The sequence below is a fragment of the Hemiscyllium ocellatum genome, chromosome 49 (genome assembly GCF_020745735.1).
Source record: "Hemiscyllium ocellatum isolate sHemOce1 chromosome 49, sHemOce1.pat.X.cur, whole genome shotgun sequence".
Taxonomy (NCBI): Eukaryota; Metazoa; Chordata; class Chondrichthyes; order Orectolobiformes; family Hemiscylliidae; genus Hemiscyllium; species Hemiscyllium ocellatum.
In genome coordinates, this window is record NC_083449.1 from 6,250,374 (window position 1) to 6,271,892 (window position 21,519).

At 41.0% G+C, this 21,519-nt stretch overlaps 1 pseudogene; it reads right to left on the reverse strand.

Moving 5' to 3' along the window:
- The window catches only part of LOC132837120 (histone H2B-like), a 346,828-nt pseudogene that overhangs the window by 317,839 nt on the left and 7,470 nt on the right, over window positions 1-21,519 (reverse strand).

The window sequence follows — 21,519 nt, forward strand, 5'->3', positions numbered from 1 at the left end:
AAGACAGAGAGAGGAAAACAATTACTGTTACAGATTATAAACACTGGAGAAACTCAGCAGGTCTGGCATCATCTGTGGAAAGAGAAACAGAATTAACGTCTGTGGTCCTACCTTCAGAATAGTCATGTTGCCAAAACATTAAATCAGAGGAATGTATCTATTTTTGCACATCACACCGTGATACCTTTGAGACATTTCTAGTGCATGACCACAAATTCTTGGGAAAACTGCTGACAATGATTTTTGAAGCAACATTGACACTTTTGCCTTTGAGCCATCTAGCACAAGATGCTTATATCATTCGATTTGGAGACACTGATGTTGGATTGGGATGCACAAAGTCAAAAATCACACAATACCAGGTTATAGTCCAAAAGTTTATTTGCAAGAATGGTCTGATGAAGGAGCAGCCCTCCGAAAGCCAGTGCTTCCAAATAAATCTGTTGGACAATGGGGAGTTTTGTGATTTGTAACTCTGTACGTTGTGTGAGGTCCATTTCGTGAAACACAGGTTTTGTTCACATTGATAATTTGCTCCATCTGAAAATCTCACCCTTGCTATCGTGTACTCCAGTTCTTGTTCTTCTTCAATCAAGGAATTGTTTAGATACGAAAGGAAAGTGTAATCTCTTTCAGATCCCCAGGAGTGCATGGAGCATTTCAGAAACAGAGGTTTCACTAAGCAGCAGGGTCCTGTCACTTCCAATGCTGCAAGAAGAATAATAACTTGAAAGATGTGACAAGCTTTATCAGCCCTGATTGCAGCATAAGGGAAGGGAAGTCTTAGTGCATTTGTACCATTTAATTGGAGGCAGTTAACACAACATTCACCGGGATTATCCTCGTGACTGAGGGTCCGTCTTGTGAGCAAACACTACAGACGTTGAGATTCTACTCACTGTAGTTTAGAAGAATGGGAGGTGATCTAATTGAAATATGTTAGGACTTGACAGGGTCAATGCTGCGAGGTCAAATCCAACCATGGCAGGGGTTGAAGTTTGAGATCAGTGAACAAACATCTTGAATTAAAAGTCTAATGATGACTATAAATTATCTGCTGATTGTCAGGAAAAAAATAAACAATCCGTTCACCGCTGTCCTTTCGAGCAGGAAATCTCCCAACAGTACCCAATCTGACCGATATATTACTCCAGACCCACAGCAATGTGGTTGATTCTTAACTGCCCTCTGGGCAATTTGGGATGGGGAATACGTACCGGCCTAGCTAGCATCACAAACAGCCCAAAAACACCTTAAAATGTAATGGGACGGAATATCAAGGCAACAAGTTAATCATCCATTTTAATAAAATGCAAACAATAATGCAGAAGGTATGAAGACTGGCCAGGTAGTTGACAGTGAGGGGTAAGGTGTTAGGTTACAGGTGAATCGGTCAGATGGGCACGTCAGTGACACATGGAGGTGAAACCTGGTTAATGGGAGCTGATGCATTTGGAAAAAGAGTGAGCTTGATGAATGGAAAGACACTAGGAATCTCAAGAGCAACAAAGAGATCTTGGGGTGTTTGTCCACTGATCGCTGAAAGTTTCAGGACAGGTTGATATGGCAGTTAAGAAGAGATTGGGGACACGCCTTTATCAGTGAATGTGTAAGTTATAGAAGTGGAGGGATAATGGTAGAGCAGGAGAGGACTTTATTCAGGCCACTGCTGGAGCACTGCACGCAGTTACACAATTTGCTCTATAGGATGGATGTGATTACACTAAAGGGAGTGCAGAGGAGATTCATCGGGCTACTGTCTGGATTACAGCATTTCAGCGATGAAGAGAGCCTGGATAGGCTCGGGTTGTTTCGTTTGAAGCAGAGAAGCCTGAGGAGCAATCTGATAGAAATGTGTAAGAATAAGAAGGACATATATGGGGGGATATGAAGTAGCTGTTTCCTTTAGTCTCAGGTTCAGTAACAAGGAGAGGAGCCAACATTTTAAAGTGGATTCGGAGAAGGATTTGAGGATAGCTTCATCCAGAGGGTGGGAGGGCCGGGAATACACTACCAATGAGGATATTGGAGGTGGGATACTTCCCAACCATTAAAATGCACTCAGTCACCCATTTGTAAAGTCATAACATTCAAGGCTGTGAGCTCAATGCAGGACAGTGTGAGTAGTATAGGCAGATCAGTGCAGAGACGATGGGGTGAAGGGTCCCTTCTGTACTGTACGTGACCAGGACTCGATGACTCACTCACTAAAGCAAATAAGAAGATAAATTAACTTGGAAGTGAAAAGGATTGATTGTTGAGTTCAATAAGAATTCCCTCTCTGTATTGTAACTGGGAATCGTGAGCAAACCTTGGGAGATGGTGAAACTGGTTTGATACTGCTTCCATAATCAGCTGGGCCCTCATCAATGTTTAGGATGAGACAGAGTGTACAATGCAGCCCTGTAAATGACAGAATGTGACACAGTGTAACATGGAAAGGACAGGCTCTAATTCAGGATGATGTCCAGTGATGGGTGAGGGTCAGGGTACTTTGAGGCCCAGTGTAGGGTGAGGTACAGTGTACGATGTGCTCCAGTGTACGATGAATCATAATTTCTTATGGCACTTAGTTTGCACTGTGGCCCACTGTAGGATCTCTTCTGATTTGGCATGTGGACCAGTGTAGGATGCTTCCCAGCGTAGAATCTTGTCCAGTTTTGGATGAAGACCAAATTAGGACGTGACCCAGTTTAGAATGTGGCCCAGTTGAGGATGAGGCTTAGCTTGTGGTGTAGCCCAGTGTAGAATGTCTCCAAGATTAGGTAGTATCAGAGTTTATAATCAGTGCAGGGTGAGACCTAAATTATAATAATGCTCAGTTTATGATGAGGCCCAGTTCAGGATGTGGGCAGTTTAGGATGAAGTCCAGTTTTGGATGTGGAAAGGTTTACTATGAGTCCCAGTTTAGGATGGATTCCACACTAACCTGGCAGAATTATGGAATTGTTTCTTGGCCTCTTTGACCATCCCTGCAGCCTGGAGCAGTGACACACAGCACCAGGGAGCATGGTGTGATTCCGTCCTCAGGCAACTGCGTGCGTGGAGTTTGCATATTCTCCCTATGGCTCCATGGGTTTCCTCCTGATGCTCTGATTTCCTCCCACATTCCAAGGGTATGCAGGTTAGTTTGAATGGCCAAGCTTAATTGCCCTGTACGAGGATTAACCCTGGAAAATGCAGGGTTACAGCATGAGTCTGGGTGGGATTCTGTTCGGAAGGTCGGTGTGAACCTGATAGCCCAAATGGGCTTTATTCCTGCAGTGGGGATTCTATCCTATAAGCTTGCTCATAAACTTGTCAATATGTAATTAAGACTTGACTCAGGCAATCGTTTTCCACTTGGAAAATGTTGAGATATTCAAGATCAATGTTTCTCAAGCAATTTTAGTGGCAGCAGGGTGGCCCAGTGGTTAGCACTGCTGCATCACAGCACCAGGTTCAGTTCCAGCCTCGAGCTTCTGTCTATGTGTAGTTTGCACATTCTCCGAGTGTCTGTGTGGGTTTCCTCCAGGTGTTCCGGTTTCCTCGCACAGTCCAAAGAAGTGCAGGTCAGGTGAGTTGGCCATGCTAAATTGTCCACAGTGTTAGGTGTATTAGTCAGAGGGAATTGAGTCGGCGTGGGTTAATCTTTGGAGGGTCGGTGTGGACTGGCCTGTTTCCACACTGGAGGGAATCTGATCTAATCTAATTTCACCGTCAAGCTTGGGCCTGCGGCTTTTAGTACAGTCAATGCTAAATGGATCAGTTGCTTCTCATAAGAAACCAGAAGTTGTACCCTTAATTGTTAGGAGTAAAAAGCAATATAACTTTTCCAAATCAGCTATAGGTGGACGTTCCTGGATGTGCACCATGCCGGATACCAACCTATGAGTTTTCTTACTCAATTCAGGCCGACTGGGTATCATGTGCTGCCTTTCGTCCACATACAAACAGAAACTACAAACACCTGCTGGCCTGCATGAGTACAATTTTTAAACATGAACCATTCACTATCCACCAACAACCACACTAGTATGGCTCCACAATCCATCCTTGCCAATTCATGCCTCTTAAATTATATGTACCTTTATTATGTTCAGGATTCTAGACTCTAGTTCAACTACTTGACTCTTAATCTTCATGAAGAATACAGTCACATTACAAGACTGTTAGTGCTTACTTTCTCATTGCAAAGTATCCCATCTAGATGAGGCTGTTGTCCAGTTGGTTCTTCAACGTTAAAGAACCATCCCTTTTTCACTCTTCAACACGGTGGTTTGCCAACACTTTCTCTTGGGCAACTAGGAGTAGGCAGTAAATATTGGCCAGTCAGTGACACCCACATCCCTCAAATCGATTAAAAAAATATACGTACACATACTCATGAAAACATTCCACCATTTTGTTTTGTCAAATGTCTATGTCAATTAAAGTCACCCATGATTACAGTTGCACTGTCGTTGCAAGAATCTCTAATGCCTTCCAGCATGCCCGAAGGCTAATGTGGGAAGGCTAATGGAATGTTAAGTCATTTTTACAAGAGGATTTGAGTACAGGAGCAGTTATGTTTTGTTTGAAATGCATGGGACGTTGGTTCGGCTGTACCTGTGGAGTTTGGGTCTCCTTATCGCAGGAAAAATGTTATTTCTATGTAGAGAAAGATTCATGATGATTCACTAGACTTGCTTCTGGATGGGGACAGCATCCTATGAAGAGACCGTGGGCAAACTGGGCCTGCATTATCTAGGCATTGGACGGCTGAGCGATGATATAATTAAAAAGAAATTAATACAATTCAAAAAGAAACATGTTTCCTATAGTTTGAATATTTGATGGTTGGGGGAAACAAGAACTGGGCAGATTTTTAAGTAAGCGAGATTTCAAAGATGAGGGTTTATTTTGTTTTGCTCAGTGGATTGTAATCTTTTAGAATTCTCTACCTGCATGGTGCTAGGGTTACTCCATCACTGTGTAGGTTTAAGGTCGAGTCTGATAAATTTCTCATCACCAATCTTGAAATAGGTTATGGGAATGAAGTGTATAAAATACATTGTAGTGCTCGATCAGCCACGGTCATATTCAATAGGACAGCAGGTTGATGGGGATGAATGGCCCACTCCTGTTATTACATTCCTCTGTTGTGAAAGCAACGGTTCTTGTTTCTTTTCTCTCAGAAATACTCCTGTGTGGAGTTTGCACTGTGTGGAGTTTCCACATTCTCCCCGTGTCTGCGTGGGTTTCCTCCGGGTGCTCCGGTTTCCTCCCACACTCCAAAGATGTGCGGGTCAGGTGAATTGGCCATGCTAAATTGCCCGTAATGTTAGGTAAGGGGTATATGTAGGGGTATGGTTGGGTTGCGCTTTGGCGGGTCGGTGTGGACTTGTTGGGCCGAAGGGCCTGTTTCCACACTGTAAGTAATCTAATCTAAAGTACTTTCCTTCCCTAACAATGAAACGCTGCTCTGAAATGCACAATTTATACATTTGTTCTCTGAATTAATACAGTGGCCATGAAAATGTAGTCATAGTGTAATAGAGATGGCCACCATGGAAACAGACTCTTAGGTCAAATTTGTCCATGCCCAACATATATTCTAAATCAATCTAGTCCCATTTGCCAATACTTGGCCCATATCCCTCTCACTGTTCTTATTCGCAATCCCATCCAGATACCTTTTAAATGTTGCTATTGTACCAGCCTCCACCTCCTTCTCTGGCAGCTTAATTGTTACATGCACCATTCTTTGCATGAAAAAGTTGCCCCTTAAGTCACTTTTAAATCTTGCTGCTTTCACTCTAAACCTATGCATTCTAGTTTTCATCAACTACCAACCCCCAAACTACCACCACTCCAGGGAAAATATTTTGTATATTTACCAAATCCATGAGACTGATGACTTTATAACCTCCATATGGTCACCCCTCAGCCATTGACGTTTCAGAGAACACAGTCCCAGCCTACTCAGCCTCTTCCTGTGTCTCAAACCCTCTACTCCTGGCATCATCCTTGTAAATATTTTCCAACCCCTTTCAAGCTTCACAACATCCTTTCTGTAGGAGGGAGATCAGATTGCATGCAATATGGCAAAAGTATGAGATTATACTACATCTGTCCTTAGTCTCAGGGAGGAATTAAAAGTTATCAATGATTGAATCAAACTTCATCAAAGCAAGTATTTCCAGTAAATAAATCTGACAAATACGTGTTTCTGTAAGTGACAGCTTCACCCCATTTTAATTTAACTCTCGGACTGGAAAAGCAGCGTTAGCAACTTTGTTTATTTCTCATTTATTGCAAGTAAGATGGAGTCTAACGGTATAAATATTGCATGTGAAGGTAGATAGACAGGTATATAGACAGGCAGTTAGACAGACAGATAGATAGATAAATAGATATATAGATAGATTCATATATAGGTTGATAGATAGATAGATAGATAGATAGATAGATAGATAGATAGATGGATAGATAGATGGATGGGTGGATGACATTTGATGGATGGATATGACATAAATTTTGAATATCGCTTTTCATAATGGAATATGTATCTATCAAAATTGAACGGTTTCATTCAGACTGTTACTCGTCAGCCTTGGTTTAAAGCGCATGTCTTCCTTTCTTACCTTCATATACCTACCCATCGTTGAAAAAAATAATGAAATGAAAGGATTTGTCGTTGAACATCATGCTGTGAATAGAATTAACGCATTGATGTTAAAAAGTTAGAAACAAGATTTAATCACAAACATCAAATCTGAACCCTTGGGGAAAAAAATAATGCACTAATTAGACAACAACTCCATTGCAATAACTTTCAAGTCATGCACTAAAGTGCTACACCATCTGACAATGCTCCCCGCTAAATATGCATCAGAATTCAGGCACATATAAATCATATTCCGAGTTATTTACACCATTGTTTTCATGGAAGGGAAAATCGAGCTAATGTTTGCATTTAAATCCTTTTCACAAGAAGTGAACGGTGTGATTTTTTTCCCCCAGAAAAGAAACAGTCTTGAAGCTAGCAGAATCTCCAAGCGTCTCTCTGTCAACAGTACGTGAACCACAATGACAAACTCTGCAAGAATCTGTATACTACTTCCTTTTTAATTATCTATTAACCTCGTTACATAGCCAGTGGAGTTTTTTTTCAAGATGAGTGAAAGCAGTGTTGCAATTGCAACAAAGTAAGGACTGAAAACATGCACTGGAATAAAACTGTATTGCTGTTTCAGATGGATGGAAATCAATTCTTCTTGGAATTGTATCTCATTCCGGAGTGTGCAGTAGACAGAACCGTGTCTGGAAACGTTTCTTTAAATAAATAAAAGTGGTGGACACCGTGCAACATTGCACAGTCACTCCTGACAGAGGAAATGTCGCAGTGGAGGCAACATCAATGGAATAGCAACGATTAAGTGATGGCCTTTTTTTCAATTCTCTCTTGCTTTTAGCTGAGAGAAAACAGATAAGATTAAAATCCATCAGCACAATTTTAAGGTTTAAGCTCATGCGTATTACTGATAGATAAAGAAGTTAGCTTTGTCTGACAGTGAGAATCAGCAGACACGCACACCTCTCAGCAATGCCTACTGTCACCGCCCCTAGCGTTCACAACGCAGAATCACAGATTGGAACAGTGCTATCAGATCATATAGCAGGGAAAGATTATTTTATGGTCAAATACTGTCAAAGGGGGGCGGGGATGATTTCCTCAATCCTGCACCTTGGATAATGGTTCATTTCTTTCCTCTCTTGAATTTATCTACATTCAGGTGCCTATTAATTAAATAAGCTATCAGGTGGTATTAAGTTCTGGAAATGGTTGAGGCGGGTACATTAACAACATTTAAAAAGTATCTGAACTATGACATGGATAGGAAAGGTTTGGAAGGATATGAGCCTAGTGCAGGGAAATGGGGTTAGAGTGGCTGGAAATCTTGGCCAGCATGGAGCAGTTTGAAATGAAAGGCCTGTCTCCATGCTGTCGGACCCTATGGCCAAACACTCTTTCAGGTGAAGCAGAACTGAACTGGATTGTTGTCACAGAGTCCTATAGCATGGAGAAATGCCCTTTGGCCCAAACTGGTCCATGCCGTCCATAATGTCCGGCGATGCTAACCTCATTTCCCTGCATTTGACCCATATCCTTCTGTGCTTTCTTATCCTATCTTGTGTTGACAATGCTGCATCAACTGTCCTCTGTCTGAAACGGTAGATCAGATATGCAAGACAAATTTCTGGGAGAAACAGATAGAACGTGAAGTAGAAACATAATTTTCAATAGTCAGGTCGAGAAACTGGGGAGAAGATGTGTGTGAGTGATGTGTGAGAGAGTCAGTGAGAGAGAGAGACAGGGAGAGATGGAGAAAGTTAATCAAACAATGAAAGGTAGAGAAGGGGAATGCGACAGTGGAAGATGGGTTTTACTATGAACCACGGCATTAATTCATTGAGTGAAAGGAAATGGTACACTATCTGTAATGGTCAGAGTGACTTTCGAAATATAAGATTGACATATTTTTGTGTATGAGTTTGAAGCGAAATTGAATTTCAAAGGCTGAATATTTTTAGAAACAAAACAAACATGAGACAATGAACCACAAAACAGACTGGGTGGGCTTAATGGCACTGACATTTGTTATCTGATACTACATTTCAATGGATACAAAAAAAGACATGACCCTAACAGGTCCCTACACAGCACTAAAAGTAGAGATTCGGATCACTGGGATGGTGCATGAGCAAGTTCTATTCAGAAGAGAATATCTTCAGTTGTTTGCTGACGTTTACCATCAGGCTCCTTAGATATTTGAGGGCAGTCTTCAACTCCGTCCTGAATTTACTCTGAGTTCTAGGATAAATAAATGGGTTGATACAAGAACGCAAAAGCTGAAGCATGATTCCGATTTCTTCCAGAATAAAGTTTGATTCGTTGGAATTAATTCCGGAAAAATAACTGACTCTCGCAAACCTGACATACAGGAAAGTTATGAGAACCCAAATCCACAAGAGTATGAAGTTGCCTGAGATAGCGAAGAGTAAAACAATAGACTTTCTGCGGTTCTCCATCTCAGGGTCACATTTACCCCCATTGCTCTGGGTCCATAATCTCCTGCGAGCTTTACTGGCCACTAGCATGTGCCTGACAGTCCGGGCATTGAGCAGCGAAATCGGCGTGAATGCGAGACAAGGCGTTTAAATACGAAGAATCAGGTCACATGTTATCCAAGCTTATGACGTATAAAATATTATTTTAACGGTACAAAACCAGGATGTATTGTTAATTATGTACAAAGGTACATGTATGAAATACAGGAAAGAACATATAAAACAGCACACCATGAAAATCACTCCAATTACATATGCCGCAGTTTTCTCTGTGCAATATTTTTCTTTCATCTTCTGGCAACGAATAGCTATAAATCGATCAAAAGTGAAAGCCACTGTTAGCCAGGCGGAGCTGGCCAATGTTTAAGACAGCACGGAAACTGCACAACGGTGTAGTCGGATGGTCTTTGATTTAGTTGGTTGCTTTCCTGAGACAGGGAAAGTGTAAATGGAGACTTTGGATGGATGGTTGGTTTTTGTGATGGACTGGGCCGTGTTCACAACTCTCTGTAGTTTGTTGTGGTCTTGGGCAGCACAGTAGCCACACCACACTGTGACACATCCAGATAGGATGCTTTCTATGATGCATCTATAAAGATTTGGAAGTGTCTTTATAGACATGTCGTGTTTCCACAGCCTCCTGAGGAAATCTGCTTGGTGAATGTATTCGGGAAACTGTCAATCTAAACCTGCCGGTTTCTGCTATGTGAAGAGAAGAATTCAGTATTTAACAGTCCCTGTCAGTTTTCACTTTGTGAATGGTTAGTTAAGTTTAGTTAAGAATCCTTCCCAGTCAGGGTCTAATGTGAATCTGAGTAAATGTATCAATTGTACCTGGCAGTTTCTGCTCAGAGTATGAAAATGCAGTTAATCTCTAAATAAAAACCAAAAAAAGTACAGATGCTGTGACACAGAAACAGAAATTGCTTGAACAGCTCAGCAGCTCTAACTGCGTTTGTGGACAGAACTCAGAATTAAAATTTCCGAGACAGTAACCCTTCCTCAGAATTGATAGTAGCTAGGAAAATATTTGCTATTATGCAGAAGATAGGTTGGATGGAAGGGTAAGGAGTACATTATAGGTCCGAAGAGAGGGAAGAACAGTTGGACAGACAAAGGAGTGGGTAACTGTCAGATTAGGAGGGCGAGTAGCTATTAACAGGGACTGTTAGTGGCTAACAATTGGTGGTGTAGAATAGCAGACTATGTGTTAACAAGGCCAGTTGTGTGGGGTTTCAGGTAATGACTTGGGAGAACTCTAGCCCTAAACTTGTTGAACTCAGTACTGAGTCCTGAAGGCTGTAGAGTTCCCAAGCAGAAAATGAGGTACTATTCTTCTAGCTTGCACTGAGCTTTGCTGGAGTACTGCAGAAAGCCTGAGACAGAGATGTTGGTCAGGGAACAGGGTGGTATTTTGAAGTGGCAGGCAACTGGAAGCTCAGGGTCCTTTTTCTGGACAGAACGTTGGCGTTCTGCAATGTGGGCAACCAAATATTATTCAGTTTCCCCAACATAGACGAGACCACATTGTGTGCATTTTCCTAGCTACCATCAGTTCTGAGGAACAGTCACTAGACCTAAAATGTTAACTCTGATTTCTCTGCACAAATGCTGCCAGGCCTGTGGATTTTCCATCAATTTTTGTTTTGTTATTAATCTCTACCTGTCAGTTTCTGCTCTGTGAATATGTAACTGTGGTTATCAAAATGTACGTGTCAGTTTAAGTGATTTGAAATTGGGAGCATAATCAATCCAGTTTTTTGCTTTGTGAATATGAGAGTGTAGTTATCAATCTTTCTCTGAAATTCACTGCTACCCACCTGCAAGTGAGTTATTTACCAACCTGTCCCTGTCAGATTCTGCTCTGTGCATTTGAGAGTGCAGTTATTAATATCCAACTGTCAGCTTCTTGTTCATATTTGCACAGTCATTTATCATACTGTACCTGTGTTAGTCTCGATATAACCTAGATGTCGTGTGTGTGAGTGTGAGAGATATTATAGTTCTCTCCCTTTCAATTGTTGCAAAGTGAATATGAGAGAGCAGATATAAATCTATGACTGTCAGTTTTGGTTGTGTCCAGACGAGAGTTTAGGACATGATCTTTATATGATCTTTACACAGTTTATGCTGTGCGACTGTAGGAGTAAAGTTCTCAATGAGTTCCAGTCACTTTCTACTCTTATATATCAAAGTTGCTCAATTCTCTGGCAGCCAATAATATTCTAAGAGTCTAATGATGTCCAAGAATATATTGTTGATTGCCAGAAAAAACTTATTTGGTTCAATAATGTCCTTGAAGGAAGGAATCTGCCAACCTTACCTTGTCTGGCCTACGCATACTCCAGACCCACAGCAATGTGGTTGACTCATAAGTACTGCATGGGTTGTTTGGATGGGCAATAAATGCTGGCCCAGCCAGCGATGCCCCCATCCCATGACTGAAGTAGAAAAAAAAAATTCTCTATGACTGTGATTCAATCTGTGATGGCAGTTTTTAGTGTTGAGATTGGGCCTTAATCTCTTTGCATTTTGTGATTTATAATACAATCACAGAATTGGTACCACCATTCAGATCATTGTGTCTGCATTGGGACATTCTATTCTTTATCTGTTTTCCATAATAGTTTCTACTAATTGTTGGGATTCTGAACTTCATCCACTCACTGCCAGTGTCTTGAAGTAAATACCAATTTGAGATTAGTTCTGTAGTTATCTACAGTTACCTGTAGTGCCAGCTTTGCTCTGTGTGTAACAGTGATGTGTAGAGTATATGGATGCTATTCTCTTTTGACATTCAGTTGTGTTTTTCTTCAGTCAGGGTGTAGGATAAACCTACTCAATAGTCACTAAACCTGTGATTGAGGAATTAATGTTGGTTCAATACTTATTTTTGCCAGGAATTTGAATTTTATTGTATTCAATCTTTGTTGTTCTTTTACATTTTGTGTGTGCAGTAGTCTTTGTCACTTCTGGTCACTGCAATAATGTAACATCTAATACTAAGATCTTCTGAAGCAATTAATAATTTGGTCAATTTATAACTGTCCATATCTGGAAGTACTTCTAAGCCTAAATTGCATTTTGTTCCCTTTCACCATCAACTGGCTGAGTGTGAGTGAGTTTTCTGTTGTGCTGTCAATCTGCATTACTGGTGGTACTGGTCTATATCCAACTGACATTGCCTGTATGTCTTCTTGTGTTTTCCGTTCTGCATATCATGATCTGATACACTTTGAGGTGTGTTTAATGCCTTATAAATCAGTGTTTCGTACATTGAGAAAGTGTGGAAATGCTTCTGCATTACTCTATCAATATGTGATGCAGTTATCATTCTATGCCTCTCAATCTCTGCCTTGTCAATATGTGAACGTAAATATCGATTTATACCTGTCAGATCCTGCTTGGTGAATGTGAACAGTGCAGGTTACAATATGTACCTTTGTGATTCTGCTCTGTGAATATGAGAGTGTTGTTATCAGACTGTACTTATCAATTTTTGCTGTGTGAAACTGGGAGTCTAGTTATCATGTTGTTTCTGTCACTTTTATCTTTGTGAATGAAAGTGTAGTTATTAATCTGTCCCTGATAGTTACTGCAATGTGAATGCATGACTGAAGTTAACAGAAACTAACCGAAGGAGACTCTTATTCACACATTTGCGTCACAGTAACTATCGTCATCATTCGTTTGTCTGTTTCAATGACATGAATATGTGTGTAGTTATCAGCATGTATTTGTCAGGTTTTACTCTTGTGTATCTAAGTGGAAGCCAGTAATGTTCTCTGTCTCTGTGTGATACATTCTGTGGGAGTTGTTATGAGGGTGTTGAGACTGGGTCTTAATCTTTCCTGCATTTTGTGATTTCTGAGTTGACTGGCAGTCTGTGGGGGTGGGTGGGGGAAGAGAGGAGAAAGGGCGATGGCAGAAGGGAAACTGCTTTATTCTGAGAACCATTCTGAATTATGGTCACACATTTCCTATTTGGGGAGAGAGTCTGGGATCTGTGGTATCACTGAGACATTTAATTTCAATTTGTCTCCAGACATTGTTGGTGTTTTTTTTATGGAAAAGCTTTATTCTGCATTTCAGTCTGTTTCTGTCTGATATTTTTCATACCAATATGCAACACAACAGCATGTCCTCTCCTTTCTCGTTAAAATCAGAATCACTGTTATGTTACAGCTCAGAAGCAGACCATTCAGCCTATTATGCCGATACTGGGACATTCTCTTATACATCAGATCTGCAGTAATTGTTGGGAATGTGAACTTCATCGACTCATTGTCAGCATCTAAATGGAAAGGACAATTTGACATCAGTTCTGCTGTCATCTTACTTTTAATAACTATAGCGCTAGTTTTGATATGTTTCCCACAATCTCAATCAAAGATCATTGGTCAGCTCATATTTGTGTTCAGTTCTGGGCACTTTTTAAAAGGGAGGATCCTCAAGCTCTAGAGAGGGTTCATTGGATATTTACTGGATCTCATTCACTTATGTTCAGTTGTGAGTTTGTGTCTGTGTAGCATGAACTCTGTAAATAAACTCTTTTCAATGATGCTTATTTGTATTGCATTTCAGTCTCAGATTATTGTTACATTGTGTGTGCATACCTGTATAGTAGATTTTATCAGGCATTGCTAGGCACTGCTTATCGTCAGCTGTGATAAATGATGTTGAGAGTTAATTCATATCTGGAAATAATTGAGGCCAAATTTTATTCTTCTCCTTTCAGCGTCCAGTGACTCAGGGCAAGTGAGTTTACTGTTGAGCTGCCAGTCTGTATCTCAGTTCATGTCTCCTATAATGAATGGGAAACAGCCGATCTTCTTTAATTGTTAGTGCCTGTAGGAATTACATGCAAGTGAAAATGTAACACACTGCAACAGAGAGGATTCTGTGCTGTTCTTCAGAGTCAAGGGAGGAATCTTGTATCGTGCAGAATCTAACAGGCAATAATGATATAAAATGTTCATCTCCAGAATACCATTACTTTTTGTTTCAGTGCATAATGATGTACTTTTCCGAATACTGCTGAACTAACAACCAATGTAAACTGAATCCATTTGCAACTAAGTGACAAACCATTCAACTGCATTGGAGCTGACTGACCATAATATTCCTTGTACTGAAAAGGCAATTGACAAATTCAGTTCTATTTTCTGATGTAGACAGAACATTACCCTGCCCTGTAGTGTGATGATGCACCATTAACAGTACTCTTGTGTTACTCTATAGTAGGGAGGAGGAAAGGAAAATGACTTTTATTTTTTGTCATGCAGTGCAGAATATGTAAACTGCCAAATTCAATTTATGGAATAACCAACACCGTTCAACTCTGCTTGAAAATAAAATGAGTAGTTTCTCAAATCCACCAATTTTGGCTTTTGTTTCCACACTGCTTTGAATGGTGGTTATTAGATTCCTTTGATCCTTTGTGAAAATTGCAGCCAGACTTCCCACTTTTTTTGTGATACATCCTCAGCAGGGGGAGGAGGAATGCAGAGCTCTTTGTAGATAATTGCAACTAATTTTGAAAGAAGTACATAATTATCTTTTCAAAAAGTTTCTGGTTGGACAGAAACGGACAAAACAAAGTCTTCTACTACAATTTGAAGAAATGGAAAATGATGTTGTGATAAAGATTAGATTACTTACAGTGTGGAAACAGGCACTTTGGCCCAACAAGTCCACACTGACCCTCTGAAGAGCAACCTACCCCCCGACATCGAAAACTACGGGCAACTTAGCATGGCCAATTCACCTAACCTGCACATGTTGGGACAGTGGGAGGAAACTCACGCAGACAAGGGGAGAACGCACAAAGTCCACACAGGCAGTTGCCTGAGGCGGGAATTGAATCCAGGTCTTTGGTGCTGTGAGGCAGCAGTGCTAACCACTGCACCACCGTGCCACCACAAGATGGGGATGACAGCTCCTCTGCTACCATGATACATTTATGCAAATGGATGTTATCTGATCAGGATGAAAATTGTTAGTTGGTTGTTTCTGGTCAGTGAAGACTCAAGTTTTGAAGGGTCTGATTCTGTGCAGTTGGCCTTGCCCTCCCTGACAAAGGATCTGTGGGTGGAAATCATTTTGAATGTAACATTTTCTGTCACTTACAATGGTGATGGAACTTCAGGGCGGTTAGACATTGTAACGGGTGTCAGGATGGTGTATGTTTTGAAACTCATCGTAAGTCAGAGACAGAGAGAGAGATAGAGACAGAGTGTGTGTGTTTGTGTTGGTGGTGGGGTGGGGGGGGGTGGCGGGCAACATTTGGTTATGTACATACGCACTAATCATTCTATGTCAGGCTTTGATAGGGAATGTGCACATGGAATTCATATTATTTGATTGCCATCTCTATATACATGACAAAAGATTAATTCTGTTGCTCTGAATTCCTGAGAACTGTAATGTTTCCTTCAATATAAATGTATACTCAATATCTATTTTACATATGGTTGCCCAAAGTAATCATATCAGCTATTTGTTGCCTTGATTGTAACATTAAAATTATCGTTACCAAATGCAGATGATATAAAGATTGGTGGACTTGTGGGTAGTGAAGAAGCTTGTCAAAGCACACACCCTCTCACAGACTGACACCATCACATTCATATACACATACTTCTCTCTCTCGCCCTCTCTCTCATACACACACACATACAACAGGATATGGCATGAAAATATGGCAGATTGAGTTTAATCTGGCAAAATGTAAGATGCTGGACTTTGGGAGATCAAATTTTAAGGAAAAGCATACTGAAAATGGCTGGACTCTGAAAGTCATTGATGTACAGAAGGATCTTGGGGTTCAAGTCTCTAGCTCCCTGAAAGTGGCCATGCAAGTAGATAGGGTGGTATCTAGAAGAAGGTGTCTGGCATGCTTGCCTTATTGGTTGGGGCATTGAGTACAAAGGTCAGCATGTCATATTGCAGCTTTATAAGACTTTGGTTAGGTCATACTCAGAGTATTGTGACAAAACATTAATTCTGTCCTTCTCAGTTACTGATAGCTGAAATGCTTCCTTCAATATTTGTACTCACTATCTACTTTATATATGATTGTTCAAACTAACAGCATCGTCTATATGTTAACCTCTATTGTACTGTGAAAAGTATCCTTAGTAAAGTTCAGAACCTCAAATCGGTTCCTGTCTCACTACACACACTCTCACACACGCACATACTCATGCAGACGTCCTCTCTTCCACACACTTCCCCTCATACATTCACCCTCCATACTCACACCTATGCACACACCCTCTCACAGACTGACACCATCACATTCATATACACATACTTCTCTCTCTCGCCCTCTCTCTCTCTCTCTCTCACACACACACACACACACACGTCTATGGCATGAACTTGCATTTGCAGATACATTCTATTTTGCTCAATCCATGTAATGTTTTATAAATTACTACTTTGGCAATAGAACCAGTCTGACTCAAGATTGGGATACAGACAGACTCTAACCTCACAACTTTAATACATTGTCTGAGCTGAGATGTCACCCTTTTTAAATATAAGTCATCTTGAGAATGTGACTTAAAAGAAGTTCTGGGATGAATATGTTAATGAACTGAAACCTGCAATCCATTTTAAAGGATGAAAGACTTTACAATTCAGATTTGTTCAATATATCATTTCAGTTGCATGACACTGTAATGTTTTGCTATAAATTCTGTGTCTCATGATCCTGTTTCACAGCTACCTGATGAAGGAGCAGCGCTCTGAAAGCTAGTACTTCCAAATGAACCTGCTGGACTATAATCTGGTGTTGCGTGATTTTTCAGTTGTGGTTGCCACATTACAGGAAGGACGTGGAGGATTTAGAGAGGGTGCAGAAGAGGTTTGCCAGAATGCTGTCTAGTGGGTATGAGATATAAAGAGAAGCTAGAAAACCGCAAAAAGTTTTCTTCTGAGCAGCAGAGTCTTGGGGCAGACTTAATAGAAATCTTTAAAACTTTGAAAGGAGTTGTAGCTCAGGCTGAGGTTCTGGATCTAGCTTTGCTCGCTGAGCTGGAAGGTTCTTTTTCAAATGTTTTGTCACCATACTAGGTACCATCGTCAGTAAGCCCCTGGATGAAGCATTGCTTTCTATTTATGAGTCCACTACACTGGACAAACAGGCAGAAAACTCACCACTGGGATACATCAACATCAACTAGCCACAAAAAGACATGACCCACTCTCACTAGTATCCTTACATACAGATGAGGAAGGACACCACTTCGTCTGGGACAACACATCCATCCTAGGAAAGGCCAAACGGAGACAGGCACAAGAATGCCGAGAAGCATGGTATTCCAAATGGAAATCTAAAAACAAACACATTGACTTGAATTCCATTTACAACCCCAGAGAAAATGAACATTAAATGACATCACCACCGAAAATGACATCACCGACCCAAGTAAACCTAAACACACACATACCACCAATGCTTCATCCTGAGGCTCACTGATGATGTTACCTAGTATGGTGACAAAATGTCTGAAAGCAAACCTTCCAGCTCAGTGAGCAAACCTATATCCAAAAGTGTATAAAATTATAATATGCATGGTTAAAGCTGATGGTCAGAATCTTTTACCAAGAGTTGAAATGTCTAAAACTTAGAGGCATGCATATAAGATGAGATGGGAGAGTTCAAAGGAAACCTAAAGTGTAGTATTTTTTGTGTAGTGAGTGGTAGGAGTGGCACGCACTGCCGGGGCGGTGGTGGAGTCAGCTACGATAAAGGTATTGAACGGACTTTTAAAAAAGCAAATGAATATGCAAGAAATGGAGGGATATGGACCATGGGCGGGCAGAAGGGATTATAATCTCATTCGGCGCCATGTTTGGCACAACATTGTGGGCTGAAGAACCCATTCCTGTGCTGTACCATTCTATGTTCAGATTTAATGCAATGTATATTTTGGATGAGGGTTCATTCAAATTGATTGGAACTGGGTAGCATACATTGAGAATATAGATAAAAAATATAAACTTCTATTTCCTTGGTGGTGTTTGACTCTTGGTTTGAACATATCTCTCCGGAAATGGAGCTCAATGTGAACCTGACTCAATCCACTCTGTGACTGTGGAAAGAACAGGAGAGACATTCTGCAGCGGGACTTCGGAGAACTCGGAAGAAGGCTGAAAAGCAGGACATCCACGGTGGTTATCTCCAGTTTGCTTCCAGTTCCTCGGGCTGGAGAGGACAGGAACAGGGAGATAATGGACTTGAACGTGTGGCTGGGCAACTGTTGCTTGAAGCAAGGATTTAAATTCTTGGATCACTGGGGTATGTTTAGCAGTAAGGATAAATTATACAAGAGGGAAGGGTTGCACCTTAATAGGTGGGGGACCAGCATTCTGGCAGGTAGGTTTGCCACTGCAACACAGCTGCATTTAAACTAAATAGCAGGGGGGAGGGGAAAATCTGGAAGTTTAAGAAGGAAGGTGAAGGGACAAGAGAAGCCAAGAAAGACAACGGAATCAATGGAGCAGCAAAATCATAAAAGGATCATGCCGTAAGGTCAAGTGAAAATAGGGATTGTTAGGAAGGGTGAGGGGAGTAACAAATTTAAAATATTATAGATTTTTGCTCAAAATATTCGAAATAAGGAGGATGAGCTTGAGGCTCATTTGGAAATTGGCAGTTACGATGTTGTGAGGATAATTGAGACGTGGCTTCAAGTGGACATGGCCTGGGAAATGAATATTCAAGGCTATACGTGCTATCATAAGGACAGACTGACTGGCAGACGGGGTGGTGTGGCCCTGTTGGTAAGGAACGATATTTAGTACCTTGCACGGGAGGACTTAGAATCCGGGGATGTAGAGTCAGTATGGATAGAGTGAGAAATTCTAAGGTTAGAAAGACCCTAATGGGAGTTGTCTACAGGCCCCCAAACAGTAGCCTGGATGTAGTGTGTAAGTTGAATAAGGAGCTGAAATTAGCCTGTTGTAAAGATATTACAACAGTTGTTATGGGGGATTTCAACCTGCTGGTAGACGGGGAAAATCAGGATGGTACTGGACCCCAAGAAAGGGAGTTTGTGGAGTGCCTCCGAGATGGATTCTTAGAACAGCTTGTGCTGGGGTCTACCTCGGAGAAAACAATTTTGGATCTGGTGTTGTGCAACGTACCGGAGGTAGTGACCACAATACAATAAGCTTTAATCTTCAGTTGAAAAGGAAAGGGTAGAATAGGAAGTGACAATATTTCAGTTGAATAAGGGGAACTATAGAGCTATGAGGGAGGAGCTGGCTTGTAGTTGCCACATTGCAGGAAGGACATGGAGGATGCAGAAGAAGTTTGCCAGAATGTTGTCTAGAGGGTATGAAATAAAAAGAGAAGCTCGAAAAACCTGGGTAGGTTTCTTCTGAGCAGCAGAGGCTGAAGGCTGACTTAATAGAAGACTGTAACATTTTGAAAAGAGTTGTAGCTCAGGTTGAGGTCCTGGATCCAGGTTTTCTCACTGAGCTGGGATTCCGTTTTCAGATGTTTTGTCACCATACTAGGTACCATTATCAATGAGCCTCCAGATGAAGCAGTGGTGGTATGGCCTGCTTCCTATTTATGTGTCCACTACATTGGACAAACAGGCAGAACACTAGTCATAACTAGTCACAAAAGGACATGACCCACTCTCACTAGTATCCTTACATACAGATGAGGAAGGACACCACTTCAACTGGGACAACACATCCATCCTAGGAAAGGCCAAACAGAGACACACATGAGAATTGCCAGAAGCATGGCATTCCAATCGAACTCCATCAACAAACACATTGACTTGGATCCAATTTACTACCCCCAGAGAAAATGAACAGGAAATGGCATCACCAACCCAAAGAAACCTAAACACATGGGATAACAATGGCTCTTTGAGTCATTAAGTGTTTTCTGGGGCTGGAAGAAGTGACTTCAGATTTTTTGCAAAAAGTGATTAAGGCCAAGCTGCTGGAATTAGCCAACAAGCTGGAGCTCAACCTGCCTACATCCGTAATGACAGTAACAGCTCAAAGTTTAAATTTGTTGGAAATGCCATCAGAAGCTTTAGAGATGGCTAACATTCAATTGAAAATGAAACAACTCGAGTTAGAGGCAAAAGTCAAGGAAAGGGCAACAGAAATGAAACAGTTTGAATTACGATTAAAAGCAGAAGAGAGGGAGAAGAGAGAGAAAAGGAGAGAGAGGAAAGGAAGTAAGCGGGAGTTTGAACATTAGAAATTGACATTTAGACAGGAGTTCAAACATTTGCTGCCTGAATTAATGAGAACTCATGTGGAAAAGCAGAGAGTTAAAACAGCAAGACTGGCATCAGAAATGGCTGATGCTTGAGTTGATCAATGAAACAAAATTGGGCTGCCAAAATCAATTTCAATCCATGAGGGCTAATAATTGTGGATAAGAGAAGTTCTCACGTGGAAAGTAAACAGTAGATCTCGGTGAAGATCATAAGGATGATTTACTACAGGGTAAAAAGGAAACTCTTGAACAGGAAAGAGAAGTGAAAAAACTCTGATGTTTTCAATAAAGTAGGCCACATGAAATCAGTGTTGGTGGGTTCGGAAAAGCACCGAGAAGCCAGATGTAGGAAAACAGGATACGCCAGTGAATTGTGTTGGAGTGGTAACAGAGAGCACTGTGGAGACTAGAAAGCTGTACCAGAATGTACAAGCTGGTTGGAGGTTGTTAATGGAGGAAGTGCCAAATCTTCTTAAACCATACACCATGAAGGTAAAGTTTACTCACATAGGCCAGAAGCAACAGGTAAAAAGGTGACAATATTCAGAGATACAAGGATCCTCTCAATCTGAGATGCTAAAAGATGAGGATATATGTACCTCTGAAGGACTATTGCCAGAAAAGGTATGAGTAATGGGAATTCACATTGAGACAAGAAATGCTCAATTGCCAGAAGTGAGGTTAGAGTGTCTAGTGAAGAGGGGAGAAGTCATAGCAGGAGTACTGGACAAACTTTCATCTCCAGGAAAACAATTTGTCATTGCTAATGAGTTGTCAATTCACCGGTAGGAGTGCAGCCGGCTGTGGTTGAAAAGCCAATGGAAATTGAGGCAACTGAACTATTGCAGGACACATATCCTGGGATGTTTCCCGACTGTGTGGTAACGAGGTCACAAAGTCACCAGTTGAAACAGGAAAGATCAAAGAGTACAGATAAGAAAGTTGAAGGGAAATTAGCAGAGACCCTGTTTGACCAGATAGTTGAGACAAACCAGGAACAAACAGTTGACAAAGCAGACATCTTTAGCTCAGGTAAATTAACTGAATTACAGCAAAAAGATGAAAATTTAAAGCAGTTCTATCAGAAGGCATACACAAAACAAATCCAAATGTATCCCTGATTGTTATTATCTTAAAAATGATGTATTAATGTGGAAATGGAGAAC